Source organism: Neovison vison, chromosome 3, assembly GCF_020171115.1.
Source record: "Neovison vison isolate M4711 chromosome 3, ASM_NN_V1, whole genome shotgun sequence".
NCBI lineage: Eukaryota > Metazoa > Chordata > Mammalia > Carnivora > Mustelidae > Neogale > Neogale vison.
Window position 1 is genome coordinate 73,050,969 of NC_058093.1, and position 10,111 is coordinate 73,061,079.

The 10,111-nt window shown below is 40.2% G+C and overlaps 1 pseudogene; it reads left to right on the plus strand.

Annotated features, from left to right (window-relative positions):
• Positions 1-710: 710 nt before the first annotated feature.
• Positions 711-860, plus strand: LOC122903731 (annotated as a pseudogene).
• Positions 861-10,111: the final 9,251 nt, after the last annotated feature.

Genomic DNA, 10,111 nt, shown 5'->3' on the forward strand with positions numbered 1-10,111 from the left:
TTTCCTTCCTAATCGTGAGAAATAGATTATACTCAAAGCCAAACAAAGTAGCAACTTTTCCTTTTAGTCTTTTTTTTTTTCATTAGTTCAGTTGACACTTAATATTGGTTTTATGTATGCAACATAGTGGTTCAACATTTATATACATCTCAAAATGATCACCATAAGTCTAGCCACTATTTGTGGCCATGAGAAGTTCTTATAGACAATATTCCCATGCTGTACTTGTTGTCCTCATGGCTTAATTATTATAACTGAAAGTTTGTACCTCTCAATCCCCTTCACCTATTTTGTCCATCCCCCACCCCCTTTCCCTCTGGCAACCACCAGTTTGTTCTCTGTATGTATGAGTCTGCTTTTGCTTGTTATTTGTTTACCCATTTTTTTTGCTTTTTTGAGTCCAGTTATAAGTGAGATGATGCAGTATTTGCCTTTGTCTGACTTATTTCACTTAGCATAGTACCTCCGGGTGCATCCATGTTGTCCTACATGGCAAGAGTTCATTCTTTTCTTTATGGCTGAGTAATATTTCGTCAGGGAAACACATCCCATCTTCTTTGTCCATTTATCTATCAGTGGGCACTTAGGTTGCTTTCATATCTTGGCTATTGTGAATAACACTACAATGAACACAGGGGTGCATGTACCTTTTCAAATTGGTGTTTCAGTTTCTTTGAGGAAATACTCAGAAACAGAATTAACGGACTGTAAGCTTTGCGCAGTGGCAGTATCGTAGCCAATGAGGTTTCTCTGAGGCACGATTATTGCTAATTGTAAGGTGCTACTATTTTTAGTCTGTTGAGAAAGGTCCACACTGTTTTCCCAAGGGCAAACTTTCCCTTTGTAATGTCTCCATTGACACTGTTTTCTTCTTTTGTCCACAATAACTGCTGCTGGATGTGAAAATAAGGAGAAATAAATCCTGAGATGTGGAGATAGAGATAGATGTAGAGGGAAAAGTAGAGATATCCCTCATTCCCTTTGCTTGGTTGATAGAAAGCCAGAGTACTGAGAATCTCTGTCATTACCAACAAACCTCAGAAAAGGAGATAAACTCCATGACTCTGATTAGCCAGCTAGTGAGCTGGTTCTTACTCTAGACAAAATTCATAAAATTTTTCATGCCACGCCCCTCTTTAGTCATCTGGTGAAGCCTAGCGAAGCCTTTTTTTTTTTTTTTTTTTTTAAAAAAAAACCAGAGAGGCTGGACACTTTTTGTTTATTGTGGCAACACTTAACATGAGATATACCCTTTTAACAAATTTTTAAGTGTAAAATATACTTAAAAAGAACATGTAACATAAGGCCCACCTTCTCAATGAACTTTGACATGTGTTACAGCCACAGGAACTGTGGTGTTCCGGAGATCTCAAGGACTTTTTCATCTCTCCAAACCGAAACTTGGTGCCCTTTGACCACCATCTCCCCATTTCCATCTCCTTCACCACCAACCTCTGTTAACCAACAGTCTTCCCTCTGTTTCTGAAAACCTGAATATTTCAGATGCCTCAGGTAAGTGAGGTCATAGAGTGTTTGTCTTTCTGTGTCTGGCTTACTTCACTTAGCATAATGCCCTCCTGATCCATCCATCCCTTCAATCCAAATGGTGGAATTTCCTTCTTTTTTAAGGCTGGATGACATTCCACTATGTATGTAGACCTCATTTTCTTTATCCATTCATCCACTGATAAACATCTGGTTATTTCCATATCTTGGCTACTTGAATAGTGCTGCACTGAACAAGGGAATGAAAGCATCCCTGTAGGATCCTGATTTCAATTCTTTGGGAAGTGGGATTATAGGGACCCCTTCTCAGAATACATAAAACAAATGAATAAGATTGCAAAAGGAGGTAATTATCTTAAAATACTGTCATCAAAAGATCTTTAAAAGCAATTTTGTGGCATAGTATTGTATGTGCTTTTTTATTAACATATTAAATAGCAAGGTCAGCATTTTACTCAGTAGTAATATCCACCAAAATTTTGAAGTAGTAAGTAGTATAAATGATATTTTGAAATACCTGCAACCACTGTAGAATGTTATAAAAATATCTGTAATTTGGTGACAAATTCACAGATACTGCCAATATTATTGGAGTTTGTTGGCTGTGTACCTAATAAAAGGAAATGTTACATTTTAGTTAAAGCTTAGTGAAAGTACATACATCTGTTTTTTCCCATCCAAATTCAAGGACACCCTGCTCTAAATAAACCGTGACTCAAGCGATATTTTGAGGGCCTATCTTCCCTTTTTGCTCCCTCTTTGCTATTCTGGTTGACTCTTCTTTCCCTAAGCACCTACCCTAGGGTAGTTTGGATTAGTTCATGTAATGGCTCATAAATAACAACCACCATTCATGGACCTTCTACAAGTTCACATGCATTATTTGTATGTCTTAGAACAACTGTCTAAGATCTGTTATGAATAGAACACCTGAAGCTCAGAGAGGTTACTCAAGTGACCAAGGCCACAAAATGGAAGATTGATATTTACATTCAGGTCTGTATGCCTTAAAGCTTGTTCCCATTTCCAGTACATTATACTGCCTCCTTTCAGCTTAGAGAAATGTTGCATCCTAATCAGGAGTCTGAAAACCAAATGCCTCCAAGAAATAATGGAATTTTAGATATAATCATAGAGCTACTTGGAGACAAAGAGTTTTAGATACCCTCTAAATCTCACGATACCAGTGACAGTTCTCACTCACTGCCCCGTGTCTGCAGATAGGTAAGGAACTGAGTCAAACCACAGAAATCTATTCCCAAACCCTGGGAGGGCTGCACAAATTATAGAACGTATGGGCAGACAGAACCCTTCAATACTTTTGAAAGACAAAGAGAGTTTATTTTATCTTAAACTCTGGCCTTATTGATGCTAGGTCCCATATCTTTTTTTTTTTTTTAAGATTTTATTTATTTATTTGACACAGAGAGAGAGAGTGAGAGCAAGAGCAGGAACACAAGCAGGGAGAGTGTGAGAGGGACAAAAGCTTCCTCAGCAGGAAGCCCCACATGGGGCTCCATCCCAGGCCCCCGGGGATGGAGACCTGAGCCGAAGGCAGAGGCTTAACGACTGAGCCACCCTGGCACCCCAAGGAGAGTTTACAAGAAGGATCTTTTTCACCTGGCTGCCATTGCAGGCAGTATTCTAGCTACCTAGCTTCCGGGTGTTTGGGGGGTTTTGTTTTTGTTTTTTAATTACTCCAAACATGTAAAGAAACATTATAGAGGAAGAACTGAGTGCCCAAAATGATGAAGAAAATGACTTGACAATGGCTTTCTGTGGTTACAAGTAGATTTCCCACATCCTTTTTTTTTTTTTTTTTTTAAGATTTTATGTATTTATTTGACAAAGAGAGGAAGGAAAGAGAGAAGCAGGCTCCCCGCTGAGCAGGGAACCCCATGCGAGGGCTCAATGTGGGGCTCAATCCCAGGACCCCAGGATCATAACCTGGGATCATGACCTGAGCTGAAGGCAGAGGCTTAACCATCTGAGCCACCCAGGCGCCCCTATTTCCCATGTCCTAAAAGGATGAAAGTGTTGGGTAGAGGAAGGAGAGCATGTGAACCACGGTTTCACAGACTACTTTTGCAAACACCTTGAAGGCAGTATCCTTCCATCAGACTGTAAACCCTCCAAGGGAAGGGATCGTGTCTTTGGCATCTCTGTGCTCCAGAGCAGGGTCTGATTATTTAACTGAACTAAGGCAGCTCGGGCCTGAGACTTCCGTACCTCTTCAGGGCCTCCAGGCATTTCTCCATCAGTCGAGGGCACTCAGTGTTTCTAGCAGGTTGGTTTCTGTGCCATAAACATCTGGGTAATGCTGTCTCTGATGTATATCTCTCTGTCTTCCTTTTCTCCTTCTCGCCTACCAAGCTTATTTCTACTTTAAGGCAAAACTGGGAAGTATTATACCTACTTCAACCTCTGTATGACAGATCTCATCTGGCTTTTTACTAATATTTGCCACACTCAAATATATGGTGTTCTACTGAGTACATTAGAAAATTAAGATGGACAGCAATGGCTTATCCCTAGTGTCTTTCATACTACAAACATTATTTTAAAAAATTTGCACTTATGTCCAACTAAATTTTCTCCAGTCTTCTTCGTCCAGTGTTAACTCTAAGAAGCTTCTCAAGAAATGTTCATTAAGAGCCCAGATATGGACCCGTAATTCTATGGTCAAATAATCTTCAACAAAGCAGGAAAAAAATACAGTGGAAAAAAGATAGTCTCTTCAATAAATGGTGCTGGAAAAGTTGGACAGCTATGTGTAGAACGAAACTCGACCATTCTTTTACACCATACACAAAGATAAACTTGAAATGGATAAAAGATCTCAACGTGAAGCAGATATCTATCAAAACTCTAGAGGAGAACATAGGCAGTAACTTCTTCAGCATTGGCCACAGCAACTTCTCTCAAGGTATGTCTCCAAAGGCAAAGGAAACAAAAGTAAGAATGAACTTTTGGGACTTCATCAAGATCAAAAGCTTCTGCACAGCAAAGGAAACAGTCAACAAAGCAAAGAGGCAACCCATGGAATGGGAGAAGATATTTGCAAGTGACACTACAGACAAAGGGCTGATATCCAAGATCTATACAGAACTCTTCAAACCCAACACACACAAACAGATAATCATGTAAAAAAAAAAAAAATGGGCAGAAGACATGGACACTTCTTCAAAGAAAACATACAAATGGCTAACAGACACATGAAAAAATCTTCATCATCATTAGCCATCAGGGAGATTCAAATCAAAACCACATTGAGACACCACCCTACACCAGTTAGAATGGCCAGAATTAACAGGAGAGGAAACAACAAGTGTTGGAGAGGATGTGGAGAAAGGGGAACACTCTTACACTGTTGGTGGGAATGCAAGTTGATGCAGCCACTTTGGAAAACAGTGTGGAGATTCCTTAAGAAATTAAAAATAGAGCTTCCCTATGACCCTGCAATTGCACTATTGGGTATTTACCCCAAAGATACAGATGGAGTGAAAAGAAGGGCCATCTGTACCCCAATGTTCATAGCAGCAATGGTCACAGTTGCCAAACTGTGGAAAGAATCAAGATGCCCTTCAACAGACGAATGGATAAGGAAGATGTGGTCCATATATACAATGGAGAATTATGCCTCCATCAGAAAGGATGAATACCCAACTTTTGTATCAACATGGACAGGATTGGAAGAGATTCTGCTGAGTAAAATAAGTCAGGCAGAGAGAGTCAATTATCATATGGTTTCCCTTACTTGTGGAGCATAAGGAATAACACAGAGGATGCTGGGAGATGAAGTGAGTTGGGGGAAATCAGAGGGAGAGACAAACCATGAGAGACTGTGGACTCTGAGAAACAAACTGAGGGTTTTGGAGGGAAGGAGGGTGGGCAGTTGGGTGAGCCTGGTGGTCTGTATTATGGAAGGCATGTACTGCATGGAGCACTGGGTGTGATGCATAAACAATGAATTCTGGAACACTGAAAATAAGTAAAATAAAATAAAATTCAAAAAAATAGGTATTCTTTAAGCACTTATTTATTCTGAGCTTTGAACTATTCTAAGTGCAAGGAGTAGAGGATACAGTGTGAATAAGTGTTTAGCAGCAGTATTAACAAAGATCTATGAATGAATGAAGAAGTTATACATTACCATCGTGCTTCCTAGTTTTTAAATTATTTCACACACACCAGCTCATGTGTTTCTCAAGGCCACATTTCCTTCCCTAGGTGGTAGATAGAACAGGTATTATTACCAAGTATTAACAATGTTGTAAGACTAGCCCAAGTTCTGACAGTGTGTCAGTAGAACTAAAGCAAGAATCAAAACCACAAAAATCTAGCCCAGTATTTGAGACAGCATTTTTATAACCCATTCCTTTCCCAGGCCTACTGCTCTCCCATATAACCAGTGTCATTCAATAAAACCGTGTGTCTATTCTGGATCTCACAAGCCGACTCAAGATTCTCGACACAAGCCCTGCCGTTCTCCATCTCACCCCCAAAATTCCACATGCAATCATTCTACCAGGCCAGTAAGCAGAAATGGCTAACAAAGTATGAATTCCATACTTAAGGATTCCAGTTACCTTTTCGTATGTAACAAATTATCCTGAAACCCAATGGTTTAAAGCAACCATTTCATTGTATCTCATGACTTTGTCTATCTGGAATTTGGGCTGGGTGACTCCTCTATTCCGCATGATGTTGACGGCGGTCATCCACTGTAATCAGTGGGCAAATGGCCTCCAGCACATGTCTGACACCTTAGAGAGGAAGCAAATGGCTTTAACACTGGGACTATGAGCCAGAGCCCCTGAACATGACCCTTCCAGTATGATAGCCTCAGGGTAATCTGGAATTCCTATCCGGAATCTCAGGACTCCAGAGTGATGAGATAGAAGCTGCATGGCTTTTGTGACCCAGCCTCAGAAGTGACATCACATCAATTTCATAATATTCTTCTGGCTGAAACAGCCACAAGCCTGCCTAGATTCAACAGAGGAGACGCAGACACCTGCATCTCCATGAAGAGAGCATTGAAGGATTCAGGGCCATGTTTTAAAACAGTTACATACAGGTTTCTTATAATTCCTTTTCTTGGCCAAAAGTGGTTTCTCTCCCCATCCCACCCATTTCCTCTTCTCAAGCTTTGCTTCTGTCCCTGAGGCATCCTTTTCCTTCCTTGTACCTCTCTCAGCTCTGTTCTGATCTCTGCCAATTGAAAGTAAACTCCCAGAGTCAGACCTTTACCTCTCTTAATAGGACACTTTGTGCTCCCAACAGTACACTTGAGATTGCAGTGCAAAATGGATAAAAGTACAAGCCCTGGGGTCAGAAAGATCTGGATCTCTAATCCCTGCTCTCTCACTTACTGAGAGATCTTGTCCGAGCTACTTAATATCACAAAACCTGTTTCCTAGACTGTAAAATGTAGAAAAAGAGATATACTTCATAGGATTGTCCAAGGGATTAAAAGGGACTATGTAGACAGAGCAATTATCACATTGCCTGATACTCAGTAAACACCCACTAGGTGCTCAGAGTAGTAGTAATAGCAGCACTATTAGTAGTAGCAGTGGTGGTGAACAAGACCTAGCTGGTAAAGAACCATGACGACATAAAGTACTCATGAACATGCAAATGATTTTTTAAAGCTCCAGTCCTTTCTCTCTAGGTACATAAACTGGACTCAAAGAAAATCTGTGTACAAGGATGGATATAGACACACATACACACATGTCAAGTCAAATCTTTTTTTTTTTCTTTTTACCAGATATATTTTACTTATGTTACTTAAATGTCCACATGGATATTTTTCTGTCAGTCATTCACCTCAGCATTTTAAGGGATTTTTGCTAAGAGAGTCTCCCTGTCTTAGAAAAGTATTCAAATGCAGTGGTTGGGCTCAGCAGATCACAAAGAATATAGCATGATGAAAACGTCTCCAGAGCATCATAAAGTATCACTTCAATATTTAAGATGGCTGGATTTACTCCAAGGACTGAGACAGTCTGCCTATCACCAGCTCGGCTTCAAATTATAGTTCTTGGCTCCAGTCCGCAGTTCAATGAATGTGATCAGTGCAAATACAAGGTGAATAAATCTTAAAGATACTGGACAAAGTTATTTCCCAACACAAGAACACAAGGGACAAGACAATCTTGATTAGTCGATGCCCATGCTAGTATTTCATCTTGGACTAGCTGACGTGAAGGTTCGTGTTATTGACTCCCTGTTTGAATCTTCCTTGGAAAAAAAGCAATATTCTACTTTGAATTGGTTATTATCACAACACCCTCTCCATAGTTAAGATCTGTCAATATTCCTTTATCTGGGAGATGCTCAAGGCCCAAGGTTTTACAGGTCCTGACATGAAGTAATCTGCATCACAATTCATGTCACTTACACAGTCCAACCTTTCTAAAACAAGTGAGAATCCTCCCAACAAGGACTCTACCTGCCATTCATCTTCAGCTGTGCAGAGGAACCTGGGTAGACAATAGAGTTAAGGACTTTTTAATAAGAGTCTGAAATTCTACTTCTCAACAGGCAGCAAAAGACTGGAGGAAACATTGAATGTTCCTAGGTTTGGTGTAAGTACAGTGTCTTAATTACCCAGGGCTGCCATCATGAGGTACCATAAACTGGGTGGCTTATCATCTCATCATTCTGGAGGCTAGAAGTCCAAAACCAAAGTGTCAGCAGGATTGGTTCCTCCTAAGAGCTATGAGAAGGAATCTAATCCATGGCTCTCCTAGTTTCTCATGGCTCCAGGGTTCTTTGGCTTATGGCTTCATAACGCCAGTTTCTGCCTCCATCTCCACATGGCCATTTTTTTCCTGGTGTGGGTTTACCTCATGTTCCCTCCATGCATATCTATCTTGCTGTCCAAATTTCTTTTACATAGAGACGTTTGTCATATTGGATTAGGGCCCATTCTAATTATCTCATTTTAACTCTATGCCCTCTGTAAAGACACAACTTCCAGATAAAGTCCTATTCTGAAGTACCAAGGGTTAGGACTTCACCAGATCTTTTTTTGGGAGACAGTATATAACCCATAATATACAAAAGGCAGCACAGAGCAAAACAGAGCAAGGAAATTGTACAGTCATATTACAGCAATGTGGACAAAGGAAAAATGCCAAAGTCATAGAAAAGATTCCCATTCTAGTGTTCTAAAACCACTTCTCAATTGTTTAGTCTCCTTTCCTGCAAGCTACCATTCATGTCATTCCACCTTCAATCTCTGTAATTCAAAACAAAGAGAACAACTTGATACCTTTCCCAGATCTGTTCTGGGAAATCAAGTTCCCAAATAGGTTCATGTGTTAGGTATAAGTTTCCCTGGAGTTTTCTGTATTTGTTATCTCCTTAGCAAGAGAGCTTGTACTAACTCGCAGTCAATTGTTTTGTATCTTATTTTCTAAGAGTAATACATGTGCATGGTAGTTATCATTAGACCTGAATTAGTTGCAAATTGACAAAAATCTCTCCAAACATTGGAACACTGACCTCATCTTTCTCAGAAGAATGTTTTTCCCCCTCTCCACCTCTGGTCTCCAGCTTCTTAGAACCAACACATTCAGGAAAGGTTTAAATAAAGAACCTACAGTATTTATGATGTTCTTAGGCCATATATCCTGCCTCTGCCAAAGACCAGGCTCCTGGAAATGGACTTTCAGTTTCTCTCAAGTACACTTCGAAGAAGAACACTACGAATCTGGGAATATCTCCTTCCTTTACCAAAAGAACATATTTTAAGCTTTGAACCTCCTAAAGGACTAGCTACATACAAATGCCATATTAGAAAGGAGAGACAAGAGACCAATTCATAGAAATCATATCTGAGTCCAACTGTGAGACTGTGCTCCATGGCAGAAGCAATGATGTAGAAGGGAAAGCCATGGAAAGAGAAAGGAAAGAGATGGGCAGACTCATTTTTGCAACTGCATCCCAGATTGGATGCTGAGTTTTTAATATTCCAAAGTAAAAAGAGCAGCCATGGTTCAAGAGCTATGTGAGGATGCCTAGCTGGCTCAGTCAGTAGAGCATGTGACTCTTGATCTTGGGGTCATGAGTTCAAGTCCTATGTTGGACATAGAGCTTACTTTTAAAAAAAGAGAGACGTAAAGAAACATTGAATGGCCTGTGCACTGTAACTTATAAATTGGAGTTACAGAATTATAAATAATTGTAATAAACTTAAAAATTAAATAACAGCATCAAAGGAGGATTTAGTTGCCAGACAGACAGAGATCACATTTATTTGACAGACAGAGATCACAAGTAGGCAGAGAGGCAGGCAGAGAGAGAAGGGGAAGCAGGCTCCTTGCTGAGAAGAGAGCCCAATTTGGGGCTTGATCCCAGGACCCTGGGATCATGACCTGAGCCGAAGGCAGAGGCTCTAACCCTCTGAGCCACCCAGGCGCCCCTAGCTGCAACATATTTTTACCTGAGAAATGAATATTACAGAAAATCAAGTTGTAGAAGGTGCATTTACAGCAATCGTGTCCGAGACTCATGTTCAACATGTACATTTCTTTCAAAAGCTACCAACATGTGTTCTATGAAAGAAAAAAATATTTGAATTATCTTCCCC